Source organism: Phocoena phocoena, chromosome 1, assembly GCF_963924675.1.
Source record: "Phocoena phocoena chromosome 1, mPhoPho1.1, whole genome shotgun sequence".
Taxonomy (NCBI): Eukaryota; Metazoa; Chordata; class Mammalia; order Artiodactyla; family Phocoenidae; genus Phocoena; species Phocoena phocoena.
In genome coordinates this window covers 146,575,529-146,597,059 of record NC_089219.1, presented here as the reverse complement: position 1 = coordinate 146,597,059, position 21,531 = coordinate 146,575,529, and the positions used below count along the sequence as shown (strand labels likewise).

The 21,531-nt window shown below is 38.8% G+C and overlaps 1 pseudogene; it reads left to right on the top strand.

Moving 5' to 3' along the window:
• LOC136118034 (small ribosomal subunit protein uS7m pseudogene) overlaps window positions 1–21,047 on the top strand; it is a 54,102-nt pseudogene extending 33,055 nt beyond the window's left edge.
• The last annotated feature ends 484 nt before the right edge of the window (window positions 21,048–21,531 follow it).

The following is a 21,531-nucleotide window of genomic DNA, read 5'->3' as shown; positions in this document are numbered from 1 at the left end:
CGAACTCTTCCAAAATATAGCAGAGGGAGGAACACTCCCAAATTCCTTCTACGAGGCCACCATCACCTTGATACCAAAACCAGACAAGGATGTCACAAAGAAAGAAAACTACAGGCCAATATCACTGATGAACATAGATGCAAAAATCCTCAACAAAATACTAGCAAACAGAATCCAACAGCACATTAAAAGGATCATACACCATGATCAAGTGGGGTTTATTCCAGGAATGCAAGGATTCTTCAATATACGCAAATCTATCAATGTGATAAACCATATTAACAAATTGAAGGAGAAAAACCATATGATCATCTCAATAGATGCAGAGAAAGCTTTTGACAAAATTCAACACCCATTTATGATAAAAACCCTCCAGAAAGTGGGCATAGAGGGAACTTTCCTCAACATAATAAAGGCCATATATGACAAGCCCACAGCAAACATCATCCTCAATGGTGAAAAACTGAAAGCATTTCCACTAAGATCAGGAACAAGACAAGGTTGCCCACTCTCACCACTCTTATTCAACATAGTTTTGGAAGTTTTAGCCACAGCAATCAGAGAAGAAAAGGAAATAAAAGGAATCCACATCGGAAAAGAAGAAGTAAAGCTGTCACTGTTTGCAGATGACATGATACTATACATAGAGAATCCTAAAGATGCTACCAGAAAACTACTAGAGCTAATCAATGAATTTGGTAAAGTAGCAGGATACAAAATTAATGCACAGAAATCTCTGGCATTCCTATATACTAATGATGAAAAATCTGAAAGTGAAATCAAGAAAACACTCCCATTTACCATTGCAACAAAACGAATAAAATATCTAGGAATAAACCTACCTAAGGATACGAAAGACCTGTATGCAGAAAATTATAAGACACTGATGAAAGAAATTAAAGATGATACAAATAGATGGAGAGATATACCATGTTCTTGGATGGGAAGAATCAACATTGTGAAAATGACTCTACTACCCAAAGCAATCTACAGATTCAATGCAATCCCTATTAAACTACCACTGGCATTTTTCACAGAACTAGAACAAAAAATTTCGCAATTTGTATGGAAACACAAAAGACCCCGAATAGCCAAAGCAATTTTGAGAACGAAAAAAGGAGCTGGAGGAATCAGGCTCCCTGACTTCAGACTATACTACAAAGCAACAGTAATCAAGACAGTATGGTACTGGCACAAAAACAGAAAGATAGATCAGTGGAACAGGATAGAAAGCCCAGAGATAAACCCATGCACATATGGACACCTTATCTTTGATAAAGGAGGCAGGAATGTACAGTGGAGAAAGGACAGCCTCTTCAATAAATGGTGCTGGGAAAACTGGACAGGTACATGTAAAAGTATGAGATTAGATCACTCCCTAACACCATACACAAAAATAAGCTCAAAATGGATTAAAGACCTAAATGTAAGGCCAGAAACTATCAAACTCTTAGAGGAAAACATAGGAAGAACACTCTATGACATAAATCACAGCAAGATCCTTTCTGACCCACCTCCTAGAGTAATGGAAATAAAAACAAAAATAAACAAATGGGACCTAATGAAACTTCAAAGCTTTTGCACAGCAAAGGAAACCATAATCAAGACCAAAAGACAACCCTCAGAATGGGAGAAAACATTTGCAAATGAAGCAACTGACAAAGGATTAATCTCCAAAATTTACAAGCAGCTCATGCAGCTCAATAACAAAAAAACAAACAACCCCATCCAAAAATGGGCAGAAGACCTAAACAGACATTTCTCCAAAGAAGATATACAGAATGCCAACAAACACATGAAAGAATGCTCAACCTCATTAATCATTAGAGAAATGCAAATCAAAACTACAATGAGATATCATCTCACACCAGTCAGAATGGCCATCATCAAAAAATCTAGAAACAATAAATGCTGGAGAGGGTGTGGAGAAAAGGGGACACTCTTGCACTGCTGGTGGGAATGTGAATTGGTTCAGCCACTATGGAGAACAGTATGGAGGTTCCTTAAAAAACTACAAATAGAATTACCATATGACCCAGCAATCCCACTACTGGGCATATACCCTGAGAAAACCAAAATTCAAAAGGAGTCATGTACCAAAATGTTCATTGCAGCTCTATTTACAATAGCCCGGAGATGGAAAGAACCTAAGCGCCCATCATCGGACGAATGGATAAAGAAGATGTGGCACATATACACAATGGAATATTACTCAGCCTTAAAAAGAAATGAAATTGAGATATTTGTAATGAGATGGATAGACCTAGAGTCTGTCATACAGAGTGAAGTAAGTCAGAAAGACAAAGACAGATACCGTATGCTAACACATATATATGGAATTTGAGGGGAAAAAATGTCATGAAGAACCTAGGGATAAAGCAGGAATGGAGGCGCAGACCTACTGGAGAGCGGACTTGGGGATATGGGGAGGGGGAAGGGTGAGTTTTGACAGGGCGAGAGAGAGTCATGGACATATACACACTAACAAACGTGGTGGGGTGGATAGCTGGGGGGAAGCAGCCGCAAGGCACAGGGATATTAGCTCGGGGCTTTGGGACAGCCTGGAGGGGTGGGAGGGGGAGAGTGGGAGGGAGGGAGATGCAGGAGGGAAGACACATGGGAGCACATGTATATGTATAGCTGATTCACTTTGTTATAAATCAGAAACTAACACACCATTGTAAAGCAATTATACCCCAATAAAGATGTTAAAAAAAAAAAAAAAAAAAAAAAAAGAAGCAAGTCATAAATCTTGTCTACACTCAAGGGGAAGGGATTACACAAAGGTGTGGACACCAGGAGACAGAGGTCATGGAGTGACCTTACAGTCTGCCACACAAATTTAAAACCTTCCTTGTCTGTGAGTTAAGACATACCCTCCTTTTTTGTACTCTACTAATCAAACTTATTAGTGTGCCTGACTTCCCAAAACTAGTCAATAATGTTACCTTTTGTTTCTTGCTTCCTTCCTGGGCTTTCTATGGCTTGATGTTGCTTTCACTTGCTTTGTTACAATTAAATTCAAATCAGCAAACATTTGTTGCTGCTTCTAAGCAGCAGTCTTTCCAGAGGTTGTGGGAGGTCGGATGACTTCCATCTTTTGAGGCTACTATTATACTAAAAAATTAGGAAGAATGCCTAATAAGGGTTATAACATGGTTGCATATTTTGAATGGGAATCTTAGAACTGAAAAATATAATATCTGCAATTAAAAAATTCATGGGTAGACTTAATAGCAGAACAAAGATGAGAATAGAAAGGGTTGGTTAATTTCAACCCTCTCCTCTAATTACCGCCAGAAAATATCCAATTGGAAATATCCAATCTGAAAACAGAGGGAAAATTATCAAAAAATTAACAGAGCCTTAGGAATCTGAGGGACAAAACCAAAAGGTCTGTCAGGATAAACACAAAGAAAATCATGTCTAGACATATCATAGCCTAACTGCTTGTGGTAGTTTCTGACATGGTTCCCAATGACCCCAACCTCCTTGTATTTATTCCTTTGTGTAATCCCTCCCCATGAGTGTGAGCTGAATCTTGTGACTTTCTTTTGATGAATAGAATACAGAAAAGCTATGCGATGTCACTTCCATGATTAGGTAACAAAAATTATAACTCTTGGTAGCACTCTCTCTGTGTGTCTCTCTGTCTCTGTCTTTCACTCTCTCTCTCTCCCCCCCTTGCTTGCTTTCATGAGACAAGCTGCCATGTTGTGAGGTGCTGTATGGAGAGGACCATGTGGCAAAGAACTGAGGGAAGCCTCTGGACAATAGTTCATGAGAAACCGAGTCATCTGGCCAACAGCCCATAAGGAACTGAATGTTGGCAACAATCACATGAGTGAACTATGTGCAGGTTCCTCACAGTCAAACCTGAGAAGACTGAAATGTGTGAGAGACTCAGAAAGTTGTGCCCAAATTCTGGATTCCTGACCCATAGAAACTGTGAGATAGTAAGTGTGTATTGTTTTAGCTGGTAAGTTTTGAAATAATTTGCTACACAGCAATAGGTAACCAATGCACTGCTGAAACCAAAGATAAAGAGGAAATTCTGAAAACAGCCAGGAAAAATAACCAAAAAAACCCCAATACATTACACACAAGAGGAAAAGTATTCAATGATTTTGAACTTTTCCAGAAAATATGAGGGCCAGAAAACAGTGAGCAATATTTTTCAAGTGCTTAAAGAATGAAACTATTGATTTACCATGCTGTATCTAACAAAAATCTCCTATGAGAATTAAAGAAAACTAAAAACATTTCCAAGTAAAGTTAAACTAAGAGATTTCACTACCACCAGATGTGCACTAAAGAAGAAATGCTAAAGGGATTTCATCAGACTGAAGAGAAATGACTCCAAAGGAAAGCTTAGATCTTCAGGAATGAATTAGGACTATCAGAAATGGTAAATACCCGATAAATATATACGTCTATTTTTCCTATAATTTATTTAAAATAAACATGATTGTTTAAAGCAAAAAATTTTAGCATTATCTTTTGGGGTTTATAACATGTATGGATGTAATACACATGACAACCAGAACATAAAGGAATGGCAGATAGAGGGTTAAATGGAACTATACAAATGGAAATTTATACATTTTTTTGTGTGTGTGACATGATACATTAAATCCAAACAGACTGTGAAAAGCTAATGCTATGTATTATAACCTCTGGAGTGAACAACTAGAAATTAATGCAAAATATAGTTAAAAAGCTAGTAGATAAATAAAGGTAGAATTCAAAAAATTATTCAAATAATTCAAAGAGGGTTGAAAGTGAGGAAATAGCAAAACAAACAAACAAAACAGAGGAGACAAATAGAAAATAAATAATAAAACACCATACTTAAACCATATCAATCATTACATTAAATGTTAATGGACTAAACACTTCAAAAATGGGGAAGGGGAGAGGAAATATCAGAGTAGATAAAAAATCAAGGCCCAACTCAGAAATGTATTTAAAACCATGCTTGTTAGCTGTTATCCAATACTTCTAGATGTTTTTAGCAGAAAGGTTTTCAGGTCTACTATTTTTCAGGGACCAGAAAACTTATTGTCCTCCTTTATAAAATATTACCAGGAAAAAAAAGTAGAATGACAACCAATACGTACCAACTCACTCCCTAAATTCTATCCCTGGTTGGTGATATCCTTAAACAATAGGCAAAGAAGTTTACAGAAAAATGATGTCCTAGGCGTATGGACAAGTTAGTGACTCTCAAAAAGGAACATGTTGTACAATATGTCCCCTGTGAGCTTTAGACTTTAAATTATCTTTTTTCCTTCTGCTTCCCATTTGACAAGTATTTTTTGACCACCTTTCTGCCAGCCACTGTGCTATGAATTTGAAATATGGAAAGGAACAAAACAGACATAGTCTCTGCCCTTAAGAAGCAGCCCAGTTGGATAAACATTTAAAAATTACTCAAATAATTATTTAATAACACATTATGACAAGTGCTAAGTATAAACTACTGTGAAAGCCAGAACTACAGCTGACTTCAACTGAGTTTCCAAGCCTCATCCATTTGGAGCACTCCATTATCTTCAAGAACCAAAAAAGAAAGCTCAGTGGGGGGCTTCCCTGGTGGCGCAGTGGTTGAGAGTCCGCGTGCCGATGCAGGGGACACGGGCTCGTGCCCCGGTCCAGGAAGATCCCACATGCCGCGGAGCGGCTGGGCCCGTGAGCCATGGCCGCTGAGCCTGCGCATCTGGAAAGCTCAGTGGGTTGTAACAAACCTCATTTGCCATGTTGTCATCAGTTTTCTGTGTTGGGCTGAATTTATTATGAGAAAATTCCGTGCTATAGAAATCAGTGATTATATACTACCTTGTTCCTGTCTGATAAGGAAAGCTTTATGTAACTGTATATGCTCCTCACCTGGAATCCAGGAGGTATGGAGCCCCATTGATATGAATATTGGCCATCTTCTATATACCTTCAGTGTGCCATAAACCTATGGTACTTCTTAGGGAAGAAAAAAGATGGCACATATGCATCAGTCAGGGTCCAATTCAAAAGAGAGAAACTATACAAATTATTCAACAGAGAGAATTTAACTTAAATAGTTGTTAGTCATTTGTAGGACACTGAAAAGGCAAACATGGAAGCTAAGTTTTCACAAAGATAATCATTAAGAGAAGCAAGTACTGCTCTTAGGGCTGTCACTTTTAAGGTGAAGAATCACTGCTTGGTGACAATGATCATAAACAGGAAGGAGGAAGTTTCTTTTTCCTCCAGACTTATAGCTTTCCTCTAGCATCCCCTATTATCAAAGCCTAAGGTGGAGTGGGTCAGCTGGTAAAGCAAAAACTGTAGTTTGCAGGGCCCAAGAACACAAAGCAGGGAATAGAATGGTGGGTTTGGAGAAGAAACTAGTTGATAACTGTCACAAAGTGAGAGAGCAGATTAAAACTACAGAATTAAGGTCAGTGGGCATTTAGGAAGCTGAAAGTGGACTGATCAGCTCATTGAAGAGAAAAGTTGAACAGGATGAAGTTTGCTGACTTTATCCAGTGAGTGGCCTTTCTTTCCCACTAGTTCTTTACCACTTGGGAACTAAAAGCAGAAGCTGCCAAGAATGAGTTAAAAATTACCCTTAGGTCTGTCCTTATTCATTCATATTATAGTATTTTTTCAATTAGGACCATCTAAAATATGCCATAGTGCTTGTCTTCCCCCCCAGTCTCCCGAACTACATTGTCTGGACTTTCTCTTCATACATATCACCCTATTTATCTGGTACTCAGACTTCCAGGAACCCCCACTCTGGAACAGCCCGACAAAAGGCTTAAAGTAAATGCATAAAGTGCCTGAAGCTAGTTTGAAATAGATGTCATAAAAGTCATGCACTTTATCTCTATCTAGACACAGAATATTTAAATTAATATTACACTTAATACTTACTTATCTGGTTTCCATTGGCAACCATGCAGAAGTAGCTGAAAAAAAAAGAAAAGAAAAAAAGTTATATCATTCTGGCAGCTTCAAGAAGTTACCATGGAGAAGAGAGATGCAACAAGAAAGAAAAAAAAAACATTATCGCCACCAAAAAGAGAATGACAGCATGCAATGTGGAAACAGCCCTACAAACCTCACAGTTTCAAAGGCATCAGTGATGGAGAAAACAGATCAACTATAACTCAAGACAGTGCAACAGCATGGCAGTATTCAAGAATAAGAGTGGTTAAGTTCTACCTGTTTCAGACCCCTGAGGCATGTCATTTTTGTCACAGACTAGAACAGCCATGTGTCTATTCACCATTTGTATGCTCAGTGCCTGAAACAAGACAGGCATTCAGTTGAGGAATCGTGGATAACTATATGGATGCCAAATCACAAAAAGAGTTTAAAATTATGATGAATATAGTCTACTGGCAAATGCAAGATGTATCAGTTGCCTTTTGGAAAGTCACTACTATGATAAGCTACTACCTGAGGGCTATAGAAAGTAGGACCAAAGAAAGTTATTTCAAGAACAAAAAGGCACTACTATAGGCCACTACCCTGATTCTAAATGGGAAAAAGGCAAGGATTTGATTCATCATGATTTACTTAAGAAAGAACTGTATTTCTCCCGCTCAGCTAACGTATTTGGCCCCTTTTGTTTTGTTGCTATTCAAAGACTCTTCTGTTGGGATAGATGTAATAGAAGAGATAGATAGATATATAATGAACATTTATATGATTATCTCACAAGGAGAGAACAACTTTGAAAGCCATCTGCTATTTGGTGTAACAGAAGATACTAAAAATCTTAAAGAGTCTAATAAATAGTAATTGGAAATGGTATGGTTCTTTTAACATTAAAAGGCTGCATAGGCTTTAGACTTCCAGTTTTTAAGTCTAAAGTTAAGCTTCTTAAGAGAAGCTCTTCTCAAATTAACACTCCCATCAAGGACAACTATAAACGTAGATAAAACACAAAAATAAGTCAGTTATTTGAAGACATTGAAGAGCAACCAAGGTAGCCAGGCCCAAGAAGTCAAGATCATAGAGGAAAGGGAAATAAACTGGAATAAATGACGTACTCCACCAGTTTTTCCTCTGAAGGCCTCTTCCATTTTATAGCTAGGAGATAGAGGCACAGCAAAGAGCAGTGGCCAAGAGCTTTTAACAATCACATGGGGATGGAAAGACCAAAGTTGGAATTCAGACAAGTGGAGTAGCTAAGACTTGAACAGCCAGGATCCCATAGAGAGTGTAATCACAGAGAAATGAGTATGACATTCTGCAAGGATTTTGCCTCAAGGACTATTCTGAATCCTAAGTCTCTAGATAATGGGGGAAGGAAGAGGAACAGTTGCAGTAAAAAGAAAAATAAAAAACACCTCACAGTTGTTAAGGTGTTTAAAAGGTAACTGGAGATTTGGGCAGTCTCTTGAAGCTCAACATACAAAAACAGGAGTTCAGAGCCTGAAATGGAGAAGGAATCCTAGACAATATGCCAGTTTTCAAGCCAAGACCTCTGAATGACTATTCCCTAGGTTAAAGACTACAACATAGAGATCTGAGATATATAAAAGTAAATCAAGTAGCAATCTTAGAAATTAAGAATAAAATTTCAGAAATAAATAACATATAGGATTAACAACAAATTAGACACAACCATAGAGATCATTAGTGAACTGAAAAATAGGACAGAAGAAACCATACAGATTAAAAAAGAGATAAAAAGATTGGAAAACAAAGAAAATTATAAAACAGACTTGTAAGACATGACAAAAAATCAACATATGTAGTCCCAAAGTGACAGGAGAAAGAGGAGGAGCAAAAATCATGTTTGAAGAGATACTGTCTGAAAATTTTCAAAATTGGTGAAAGACAATAAGCTACAGATTTGAAAAGCTCTAAAATCCTCAAGAAAAGCAAATATAAAGAAAATCATAACTAGACACATCATAGTAAAACTGTTAAAAGTTAAAGAAAAAAGAAAAAGTCTTAAAAGCAGCAGCAGAAGAGAGGGAGATGCATAATTTTAAAGGTGTAAAAACAAAACTGATGGCTGACTCTTCAAAAGAAAATATGGAAGCCAGAAAACAATGGAATAAAATCTGAAGGAGAATAACAGCCAAGCTAGAAAGTTATATCCAGTTAAAATATCCTTTTAAAGGTAAGGGTAAAATAAAGACATTTTTAGACACACAAAACTTGTGGGAATTTAATGTCAGTAGACCTACACCAGAAGAAATATCAAAAAAATTTTCCAGGCAAAGGAAAATCATCCCTGGTTGAAGCTCAGTAACACAAGATATAAAAACAGATGAAGGGGGATTCCCTGGTGGCACAGTGGTTGAGAGTCCACCTGCCGATGCAGGGGACACGGGTTCATGCCCCAGTCCGGGAGGATCCCACATGCAGCAGAGCGGCTGGGCCCGTGAGCCATGGCCGCTGAGCCTGTGCATCCAGAGCCTGTGCTCCACAATGGGAGAGGCCACAATGGTGAGGGGCCCGTGTACCGCAAAAAATAAATAAATAAATAAAAACAATAAAAAAACAGATGAAGGACTTCCCTGGTGGCTCAGTGGTTATGAATCTGCCTGCCAATGCAGGGGACATGGGTTCGATCCCTGGTCTGGGAAGATCCCACATGCCGTGGAGCAACTAAGCCTGTGCACCACAACTACTAAGCCTGAGCACCACAACTACTGAAGCCTATGCACCACAACTACTGAAGCCTGCATGCCACAACTACTGAAACCTGCATACCCTAGAGCCTTTGCTCTGCAAAAAGAGAAGCCACCACAATGAGAAGGCTATGCACCTCAACGAAGTGTAGCACCTGCTCACCACAACTAGAGAAAGCCTGCACACAGCAATGAAGACCCAACACAGCCAAAAATAAATAAATAAAACTTTAAAAAATTAAAAAAAAAAAACAGATGAAAGGGTAGATATATGGTTAAAAGTAAATGAATATTGACTGTTTAAACAATGGTAATAGCTTGTTGAGGTTAAAATATATGTAAAATACATGTAGAGTTAAAATACATGGTATTGATGACAAAAATAGATGTGAAGGAGAAACAGAGTTTACCACACTATTTTTCAAGAATAAGTGTAAAATGAAAGCATTTTCAGTCATAAAAGGATTATGAAAGTTCAGTAGTAATAAGTTCTTTGTGAAAAAACAACTAAAGGATCTTCTTTGTAAAATGAACATGAGCCCAGAAAGAAATAGTGGAAGCAAATATATTAATAAATATTTTTTTATACATGAGAACTTCCTACAATCCCCTCTTTGGCTTTGATTAATTTATTAGAGCAACTCACAGAACTCAGAGAAACATTTCACTTACCAGATTACCAGTTTATTATAAAAGGATATAACTCAGTAACAGCCAGATGAAAGAGATGCATAAGGCAAAGTATGTGGAAAGGGGCACAGAGCTTCCATGCTCTCTTGGCACACCACTCTCCCCCCATCTCCAAGTGTTTACCAGCCCAGAAGCTCATCAACTCTTATTGTTGAAGAGTTTTATAGAGCTTAATCTACAGTTGCCCTTCTCTTCCTCTTCCCAGAGGTCAGTGGGTGGATCTAAAAGTTCTAACCCTCTAATCATTTGGTGTTTCTGGTGACCAGCCCTATCTCAAGGCTCTCTAGGGACCCCACCCTAAGTCATCTCATTAGTATAAACTCAGGCACACTCAAAAGAGACAGCTAATGAATGACAAAAGACATTTCTATCATTCAGGAAATTTCAAATGTTTTTGTTGGGAACAAAGACCACATATATTTCTTACTATACTACTCTAGTCAATGCAGCTACCTATTACCTATCAGATGAGGCTGTTACTTTAACAGTGAAGACCTTGTCTCAATGTCCTTCATGCCTTTCTCATATACATATCTCATTGCTCCAGTTTCATAACTAGAGCTGAAACTCAGCTAGTATTACCAGTGAAGCTATACTGGTTGCTCATAACTGGAATCTATTTTGATTAGCTCAACATCTCCTCTGATTGAATGGTGACCATACCTAAATAGCTGTCAATAACTAGAGTCAGACCATAGTCTATCAGTCTATAGTCAGGAAACAGAAACCTCTCTAGGCATTTCAGGCAGGAGGGTATTTAGTGAAAGGAATTAGGTGTTTACAAAACTTTTGAAAGCACCAAAGAGGGCAATAGACAGGGAAAGTCATCAGTTATCTTTGGAAATCAGAAAATTGCAGGAAACTACCACTAATGATCTCAATAGCCTATTGCACCAAAGCAGATGGTGCTCAGTAGAAAGCCCAGAAGTCATTGCAAAATCTCACATTTAATGTCTGCTGAAGACCACATGCCTGCTTGTTGAGGCTGAGCAATAATGAGTTCCATTGTCTTCCAAAATCTAGCATGAATAACTCTTATTGGAAGAACCAAAACCATAACTCTGCTGGCAAGGGGTTATGGGAAACATAGTTTTCAGATTCTGAAATACAAGTGAACTCTTAAAGGGCAGGGATGATGCTGAGTTAGCATCAGACAATATCTGGCAATGCCAGAAATCCCCTGAGAGATGATTACAATTTTTCTTATTAAAATATAGTTAATTTACAATGTATTAATTTCTGCTGTACAGCAAAGTGATTCATATATATGAATACATATATATGTATTTTATACGTGTATATATATTTAAATATTCTTTTCCATTATGCTTTATCTCAAGATATTGAATATAGTTCCCTGTGCTATACAGTAGGACTTTGTTGTTTGATAATTACAAGTTTAAAACAAGAAGAGAAGGATTACAGTTCTCAATAATCACAAGATTTTGCTAATTTATGCTGGCAGAAGTCTGGAGAGTAAATGTGAAAATGAATTGTGAAGGTGGTAGAACAAGAGAGGGAGAATATTATCTTAGATGCTCACTGAATTTACTTGTCGACCTAAATAAAGAGGTAAACTGAGGTAAGCTCAAAGAGATGAGTTTATTCGAGAATAGCAGAGAAACTGCAATTCAGGACACACAAACTATAGCAAGCTACAAATGAGTCCGCTGAGGGTTTGGGGTAGGCTGTATTTATGGGAAGGGAATGTAAAGAGGGGAGGGTTCTGTTGGAGTCTGTTAAAATCAAAACAAAGAGAGAGCAGCTTTGAAAATTCAAGCAGACAAAACCAGTCCAGTCATACAAACAAAGCTCCCTTCAGCTCCCTTGGCAAGACCAACTCAACCTGGGTCATTTCCCATTCATAACTCTGGAAACCATAAGCAAAAACTTTCCAAAGTTGATATGACATAACCCCCGATTAACTCCCTGTCATTTAAGAAAATTCCAACATTTTCAGTTTTCAGTATATGAGGAAATCCGTTTTTCATTCCTTAAGTTTTGTTTTTCTGAAGGCACATGAATGAGACTTTCCATTTTATATCCTCTGGCTCCATTTTAGATTGAAATTCTTTCTATATCGATATTGGTATTGAAATAGACATGATACAAACAAATGCTGAAGAGGGTGTGGAGAAAAGAGAATCTTCCTACACTCTTGGTGGGAATGTAAATTGGTGTAGCCACTATGGAAAGCAGTATGGAGGTTCCTCAAAAAACTAAATAGAGTTGCCATATGATCCAGCAATCCCTCTCCCAGGCATATGTCCAGACAAAACTATAATTCAAAAAGAAACACGCACCCCTATGTTCATAGCAGCGCTATTCACAATAGCCAAGACATGGAAGCAACCTAAATGTCCATCAACAGATAAATGGATAAAGAAGATGTGGTACATATATACAGTAGAATACTACTCAGCCATAAAAAAAAAGAATGAAATAGTGCCATTTGCAGCAACATGTATGGACATATGTAGTAGGGAAGAACCTTTTGTACTTTATTACAAGTTAATCACTAAAGGGATGTTGCCTATAAGCTTAAATTATACATAATGGCCCATCTCTGGGAATCCTGCTTCCCAGGTAATGAACTTAAAGCTAAAATACCTTTGTTTAGCTCACAGGAAATAACATGACCAGGCCCACCTGTGAATGACTGCAGGGAAGAAGAAATTAACACATCCCCCTCCAGAGGCTGATGGGAACCAGGAAGTGTTTGACTTTACTCCCTCCCCTTTTAGTATAAAAGAGCCTGAATTCTAACTCAGGCAAGATGGTTCTTTGGGGCATGAGCCCACCATCTTCTCTATTTTCTGGCTTTCCAAATAAAATTGCTATTCTTTGCCCCAACAACTCGTCTCTTGATTATTGGCCTGTTGTGCGGTGAGCAATACAAGCTTAGAGTCGGTAACACCTAGAGGTTATCATACTAAGTGAAGTAAGTCAGAAAGAGAAAGACAAATACCATATGATATCAATTATATGTGGAATCTAAAGTATGACACAAATGAACTTATCTACAAAACAGATTCACAGAAATAGAGAATGGACTTTCGGTTGCCAAGGGGGAGGTGGTTAGGGGAAGGATGGATTGGGAGTTTGGAGTGAGCAGATGCAAACTATGATATCAATATATAGAATGGATAAACAACAGGGTCCTACTGTATAGCACAGGGAACTATATTCAATATCTGGTGATAAACCATAATGGAAAAGAACATAAAACGAATGTATACATATGTATAACTGAATCACTTTGCTGTACAGCAGAAGTTAACACAACATTGTAAATCAACTATACTTCAATAAAATAAATTTAAAAAAAAAGAAATATACAGGATAGGCTGGCTTATGCTCCACAACAAGAGAAGCCACTGCAATGGGAAGCCCGTGCACCGCAACAAAGTGTAGCCCCTGCTCGCCACAACTGAAGAAAGCCTACTCGCAGCAACAAAGACACAACGCAGCCAAAAAATAAATAAATATAAATAAATAAACATAAACACTTTATAAGAAAAACTGTTTAAAAAAATAATTTTGAAGCTAACTTTGTTGGTGCTTTCAAAGAAAAGTTACAGAGAAAGGTTTCATGCTTGAGCCTAACGCTACAATGAAGGAAAGGCAAATGAGCAAAGAATGCTCCACCTCTCTAAAAACTAGAATCCTAAGTCAGGCGTAGGGCAGCCTGAGGCAGGCCTAGGAATTGTGTCTGGCCTGGTATGAGGAAAAGTTTGATCTAAAGGATCAGTGTAGGGCTATATTTCTGCCTGTACTTTAATGGGGTTTCAAAAACCAGTATCAAGAGTTTGTGTGGTTGGAAATGAAAATCTATTAAGAAAAATTAACAGATTTAGGATGATTCCCTCTGGGGGAGAGAAGAGGATGTTTCCTGTCTTTAACCATGGCTCTTAGAATCTTTTGTGCAGCATTTTACAATTTACATGTTGCTTCCATATACATTATCTTATTTTGATCATGACTAAGCTATTTACCAAACAGGTTAGATAATAAGAAAATAATCAAAATGAGTTTTTCCTTTTTAAATGAGATTTAAACACATTTTAAAATTATTTTTATAAGTATAGACTTTGAATATATTAAGTTTCAAAATTATCATTATCGCATAAAGACTATAACTTTTTATTACATAGCACAGATGGTCCTCCTCAGTTTTAAACATGGTTGAAGTTAAGGGAAAATAAGGCAGAACTAGCTGACTGGCTGTACCTTTGGGAAGCCCAGTCTGTCCCAGGGAATGGCCACAACTCAATTTCGTTGTAATATCCAGAGCTGGTGTAGCTTTCAGGTCCTTCCCCATACTAAACAAACACTCAACAAACCTGAAAAGAGTATTTCCCCATTGTAATTAAGAAAATTACTTCCTGTTTTATAAATATTCAAGGATTTTGTGACACAATAGAGGGAAACAGATAAATACATCATTTCAATTAAGTATAGTAGTTATTATCAATGGATCTGCACAATCTACTCAGGGGAGTAAAACCCATAGTTTCCCTGGGGTGGAATCAGAGATGATCTTATGACAGAAATTCATCTTTAAAAAAATCATTGCAGGGCTTCCCTGGTGGCGCAGTGGTTGAGAGTCCGCCTGCCGATGCAGGGGACACGGGTTCGTGCCCCGGTCTGGGAAGATCCCACATGCCGCGGAGTGGCTGAGCCCGTGAGCCATGGCCGCTGAGCCTGCGCGTCCGGAGCCTGTGCTCCGCAGTGGGAGAGGCCACAGCAGTGAGAGGCCCGCGTACCGCAAAAAAAAAAAAAAAAAAAATCATTGCAATACCAGAGAACATGAATAATAGCAGAATTGGGATGCTTGATTCAAATAATAACTAATATACTAGTATTTCTGTTTTGAAGCTTTTTAATTCATAAAATTAAAGTGTAATACTAGGTATTTAATGCAGTTTAAATTTTAAAATCGTACATTAAGTAAAATGAAAAATTACAAAAATTTAAACATTAAATATAAATCATTACCAATATCAGTTGTTGGCCGGTAAAATAAAGTGTTACAAACTAATATACACACTACATGAAATAAAGAAAATGTAATTAATCATGAAAAATATAAGATGAAATATGATATCTTTTTTTAAAGAAAGATGTTTCTTTAAGTGTCAATTGGTTTTTATTAGACAGTGAACTTATTTTTGTGCACATTTTTCCAGTTGCTGAGAAAGCTCTTTCTAATTCTACACTAGTTGGAAGAGGACATATTGGTTATTAGCTAACTCCATATATTTTCTTTTTACTCCATCTCCAAAGATCTCTGTCTCTGTCTATCTCTTGTTGACTTTGATGACATATTTTTAATAGCTATCTTTTCCATGGGTTGTGATCTTTTTGTTGACAGCAAGCTGTTGTTCGAATTCTTTCAGAAGAGATATTACAGTTCTCTTTTGGCTTCTTCAGTTTCATGGTGGGATTCCACGCAGAGAGTTTCTTGCCTTGGTTTCAATACTGGCATTTTCATATTCTATTTGTTCAGAAGTTCCTGGAACACAAATAAGTATTATTCTTCCAATAGGAGATTTTCCTTTCAATTGTCATTAATTCTTCCTCTTAAGAATTATGGAGGCAGTGAAGAATTTTATCTAAATAAGTGAAACAGTTTTGATTAGAAACTGTAATCCAGTTTAATATGTAAATGATTCAAATTTCAGACATTTTTAGAATAATGGTTTTATTCCAACAAAAAATACTGATCTTCTGGTACCTTAAAATATCATAGTATATGAAACACTAAAAATTTTTTTAAAAACCAATATTGGGGCTTCCCTGGTGGCACAGTGGTTGAGAGTCCGCCTGCCGATGCAGGGGACACGGGTTCGTGCCCCAGTCCAGGAGGATCCCACATGCCGTGGAGCGGCTGGGCCTGTGAGCTGTGGCCGCTGGGCCTGCGCGTCCGGAGCCTGTGCTCCGTAACGGGAAAGGCCACAGCAGTGAGAGGCCCGCGTAACGAAAAAAAACCCAAAAATCCAATATTGCATTTACTAGCTTAAAAGTGAAATGTAATCCACATAATACAAGGCAGATGTGCGGTTCAGTTCTAGCATTAAAAGAATCACAAATCCAGCAACCTGAAGTAATTAAAATAGAAATTCAGATCTTTACTATACCCTCAGAAGAAAATCCCCAAGGAGAAAATTTACTTAAAACTTCAACAAAATCCCCTTTCTTTATCACAATTGCCTGGAACACATCTGGAAAGTTATTCAAAAGTCTTTCTTCTTTGTTCATTACCAAAGTTCTCAGAACTTTCATTTGAACACATACAGGGTGAAGTCTTGTCTTCCCATTATCCTTCACCTTCCAGAATTACCATTTGTTCTTTTACTTGTAACCCTCCCCTCTTTTCCATGAAGGTCTCCTGTGTCCTCAGGTTAAAGATGGAACGGGAGGTAAGGGACTTGAGGTAGGTCCTATATTCCTTCAAGGAGTATGCCTACATTGAGAAAAAGGAAGATAGAACAGTAGCCTGAGGAGGACACAATGTTGAGGAAGGGATTATTTTTTGCATTGCTTTTGAATATAAGAAACATTAACATGTTTATAAGACATGGAAAAGGGGCCAAATGGAAAGAGAGAGATTAAAAACACAGAAAAGATGGACTAGAATAACCCAAAGATGGAGGTCCTGGGCCTTTGCACATGCTGTTCCTCTCTTGCCCAATACTCCCTTCTATTTATTCCATCTGGCTGTCTACTGCTTGTTCTTCAGGACTCAATTCAGATATCAGGTCCTACAGAAAGTCTTATAGGATCCCCCCTCCATGTTTCCATAGTTACTGAAGCTCATCCTAGTGTGGCCCTCACTCCTGTATTTAACGTCCTTGTGCACTCACAGGCTCCATCACTAGAGACCAGGTCTACAAAGCAATCTTGAGAAAGAAAGACAGAGTTAGAGGAATCAAGCTCCCTGACTTCAGACTATACTACAAAGCTACAGTAATCAAGACAGCATGGTACTGGCACAAAAACAGAAATATAGATCAATGGTACAGGATAGAAAGCCCAGAGATAAACCCACACACATATGGTCACCTAATTTATAACAAAGGAGGCAAGAACATACAATGGAGAAAAGACAGCCTCTTCAATAAGTGGTGCTGGGAAAACTCGACAGCTACGTGTAAAAGAATGAAATTAGAACACTCCCTAACACCATGCACAAAAATAAACTCCAAATGGATTAAAAACCTAAATGTAAGCCCGGACAGGAAAAACACTCCTTGACATAAACCACAGCAATATCTTTTTTGAACCACATCCTAGAGTAATGAAAATAAAAACAAAAATAAACAAATGGGACCTAATAAAACTTAAAAGCTTTTGCACAGCAAAGGAAACCATAAATAAGATGAAAAGACAACCCTCAGAATGGGAGAAAATATTTGCAAATGAAGCAACAGACAAAGGGTTAATCTCTAAAATATACAAACAGCTCATGGAGCTCAATATCAAAAAAACACACAACCCAATTAAAAAATGGGCAGAAGACCTAAATAGACATTTCACCAAAGAAGACATAGAGGTGGCCAAGAGGCACATGAAATGCAGATCAAAACTACAATGAGGTAACACCTCACACTGGTCAGAATGGCCATCATCAAAAAAAATCTACAAACAATAAATGCTGGAGAGGGTGTGGAGAAAAGTGAACCCTTTTGCACTGTTGGTGGGAATGTAAATTGATACAGCCACTATGGAGAACAGTATGGAGTTTCCTTAAAAAACTAAAAATAGAACTACCATAATGACCCAGCAATCCCACTTCTGGGCATATACCCTGAGAAAACCATAATTCAAAAGGACACATGTACCCCAATGTTCATTGCAGGACTATTTACAATAGCCAGGACATGAAAACAACCTAAATGTCCAACGATAGATGAATAGATAAAGAAGATGTTGTATATATATGCAATGGAATATTACTCAGCCATGAAAAGGAACAAAACTGGGTCATTTGTGGGGATGTGGATGGGCTAGAGTCTGTCAAACAGAGTGAAGTTAGTCAGAAAGAGAAAAACAAATATCATATATTAATGTGTATATGTGGAATTTAGAAAAATGGTACAGATGAACCTGTTTGTAGGGCAGGAATAGAGATGTAGACGTAGGGAATGGACATGTGGACCTGGGGGGAAAGGGGTGGGTGGGACTAATTGGGAGATGAAGTTTGACATAAATACACTACCATGTGTAAAATAGATAGCTAGTGGGAACCTACCATATAGCACAGGGAGCTCAGCTCCGTGCTCTCTGATGACCTAGATGGGTGGGATGGGGGGGGTGGGAGGAAGGTCCAAGAGGGAGGGGATATAGGTATACATGTAGTTGATTCACTTCATTGTACAGCAGAAGCTCAAAATTATGATGGATAAATGTTTGTGGAATAATGAAGAAATGAATTTTAAAGACTCTAGATTCACTGAATGTAGCTTGTGACTTACTTGCTCCTTCAAACTAAGAAACTGTGAAAAAGTAGAAAAAAAGTTAAGAACCAGGAAAGCCATTTCTGGTTTATTAATAAATAGGAAGAAAAATATGAAGACTGAGTTAGTCTGAAAACCTAACAACTTAACACCTTAAAACACAGCTTTTGCTTTATAAGTTAAAAATTTAAAACATTTGGTTGGTTAAGATAATTGCATGTATATTTATATTTTATTCCATTCCACAGAAATTGAAAATAGTTTTATATGTGTTTGTAGAGAAAAAAATATACAATTACATAAGACTTGTTTAAAATAGTATTATTCACAGCGAGGTGTTAAACCCCTAAGGATATTCAGTGGTGGGTTCACAAAACTTACAAAGTAAACATGCCATATCTTCCAGAAACAAGAGTGTTACAATGATTTTTTCTCTGGGAGGGTGGGGAAGGAGCAACCTGAGAGGTAGGTTGGGGATGAATACTGTTCTCCTAAGTATACATAGCATAAAGAGGCTGTGATGGTTAATTTCATGTGTCAACTTGACTGGTCCACAGGGTGCCCAGATACTTGGTCAAACATTATTTTGGGTGTTTCTGTGAAGGTGTTTTTGGATGAGATTAACACTTAAATCCTTAGCCTGAGTAGAGCAGATTGCTCTCTCCAATGTGGGTGGGTCTCATCCAATCAGTTAAAGACCTGAATAGAACAAAAACGCTGAATCTCTTCCAAGTGAGAGAATTCCTACTGTTTGATGGCCTTTGAACTGGCACATCAGCATTTTTCCTGCCTTCAGACTTGAGCTGAATCATTGGCTCTTTGGACTAGAACTACATCATCTGCCCTCCTGGGTCTCCAGCTTGCCAACTCACCCTGCAGATCTTGGGACTTTCCAGCCTCCATAATCACAGGAGCCACTATACATATGATAGATAGATGGCTAGATAGATAGATAGATGATAGATAGATCCATCTTCTCTGAAGAACCCTGATCAAAACAGAAGCCAAGAACATTCATACTTGACCTGTTGAATTAAAAATGATTTCTTTCCCAAAGTCTTCACTAGTATTTACTAACTTCGGTAAACAAAATAATAACAAATCCATTTCCGAATTGTTTTTTGTTTGTTTTTTGGCAGTACGCGGGCCTCTCACTGTTGTGGCCTCTCCCGTTGCGGAGCACAGGCTCCGGATGCACAGGCTCAGCGGCTCCGGATGTGCAGGCTCAGCGGCTCCGGATGCGCAGGCTCAGCGGCCATGGCTCACGGGCCCAGCCGCTTCGCGGCATGTGGGATCTTCCCGGACCGGGGCACGAACCCATGTCCCCTGCATCGGCAGGTGGACTCTCAACCACTGCGCCACCAGGGAAACCCAAATTGGCCTCAAACTGAGATTGACATAACATAAAAATAAATTGTAGAATCCAGGTGGTAGGTAAATTAATTCTCCCTGTATAATTCTTTCTACATTTCTGTATGTCTGATGATTCTTATAACAAAATATTGAGGAAAAGAAATTTATTGGCCAGCCAAGTTGGCTGCCGCCACAGTGAAGGCTGCACGAGGGTGGTCGGACTTGCTGCTGGGCGTGCGGAGTGTTGTCCTACAGCTTCCAGGGCTGACCCAGGTGAGGTGGAGCCGCTATGGTCCTGAATACCAGGACCCCCAGATTGACAAGGCATATTACCGCAAGCCCTCGGCCGAGCTGAATGAGGAGGAAAAGTATGAGCGGGAGCTCAGGAAGACTCCGGTTATCAAAGCTGCTCCAGCGACGAAAACAAGCTCTGTGTTTGAAGACCCAGTGATCAGTAAATTCACCAACATGATGATGAAAGGAGGAAACAAAATACTGGCCAGATCCCTCATGACGCAGACTCTGGAAACTGTGAAAAGGAAGCAGTTTGAGAAGTACCATGCTGCTTCTGCAGAAGAACAGGCAACCACTGAACGCAACCCTTACACCATCTTCCAACAAGCACTGAAAAACTGTGAGCCTGTGATTGGGCTGGTACCCATGCTCAAGGGTGGCCATTTCTATCAGGTCCCTGTGCCGCTAGCTGACCAGAGTCGCCACTTCCTGGCCATGAAGTGGATGATTACTGCATGTAGGGAGAATGAAGCTCCGGCGGACGCTGATGCCGGAGAAGCTGTCTCGGGAGCTGCTGGAGGCTTTTCACAAGCGGAGCCCTGTGGTAAACAGAAAGCACGACACGCACAAGACGGCCGAGGTTAACCGGGCGCGGGCCCACTACCGCTGGTGGTAAGGGGTGGGCGGAGGAGCTGGGAGGAACAGCGCGCTCTGTTGCAAGAAATGGCGTGAGCCACCTCCATGTTGCAGAACACCTGTGGGTTAAGCGTATACTTCCCTTTCAAGGGCAGGCGGGCCTCATAAGAAAGATGGAGCCGCATGTTCACTGATTGTTAGTCCTTTCTTTGGGGGCTAGAACTCGCTCTCCCTGCCCCATCTCCTTGCAAAGAGGGGACATATCAACTTGGATTTCCCCCAAGAAACTTAGGGTTCATCCAGTCCTTCTCTTCCTTCAGATTGGGGTGGATCTTTGGGTGATATGAAAGGAAGGAGAAAAAGTATCAGAAAAAGTATTAGAAAATTCTCATCCTGAGCTAGTGTAGCATGTGATGTGGCATTGCCATTCATTGAAACCAACTGGAGGAAACATGCTTGGTTCCAAAGTGGTCCTTGTACAAAATGTATAAAAAGCAGTTTCTGATGTGGAAAAAAAAAAAGAA